At 52.1% G+C, this 403-nt stretch overlaps 1 protein-coding gene across 1 annotated transcript in view; it reads right to left on the reverse strand.

Annotated features, from left to right (window-relative positions):
• LOC106872600 (kielin/chordin-like protein) overlaps positions 1-403 on the reverse strand; it is a 131,980-nt gene that overhangs the window by 12,491 nt on the left and 119,086 nt on the right. The window lies entirely within an intron of this gene.

Consider the following 403-nt stretch of genomic DNA (forward strand, 5'->3'; position numbering starts at 1 on the left):
GATAGGAATGTGTAGGGGTGGGGTGGGCTTATGAGGGAGGATTGACGATGAAGGGGAAGGGGAAGGTGGGTATGAGAGAAGAGAGAAAGAGAGGAAGAGAGAAGAGAGAAAGAGAGTAGGGGTGAAGAGAAGTAGGTGTGAAGAGAAGTAGGAATCGGAGCAAGAGAAGGGAGGTGGGTGGCAGGAAGTAGGAATGAGGGGGAGAAAGGCAAGGGGAGGAGGTTAGATGAAGAGGGGAGGAGAGTTGAGCCCATGTGACACAAAGGAGCGTCCCGTTTGTCCGACGTACAGAGAATGACAGAGAGAGCAGGAGATGTAATAGATGATATTGGTAGAAGTGCAGGTGAAGGAGTCGGTGATGTGATAGGGTCGATGATGGGTGCCGGCGAGGAAGGTGGTGTTG

This window comes from Octopus bimaculoides, chromosome 11 (assembly GCF_001194135.2).
Source record: "Octopus bimaculoides isolate UCB-OBI-ISO-001 chromosome 11, ASM119413v2, whole genome shotgun sequence".
NCBI lineage: Eukaryota > Metazoa > Mollusca > Cephalopoda > Octopoda > Octopodidae > Octopus > Octopus bimaculoides.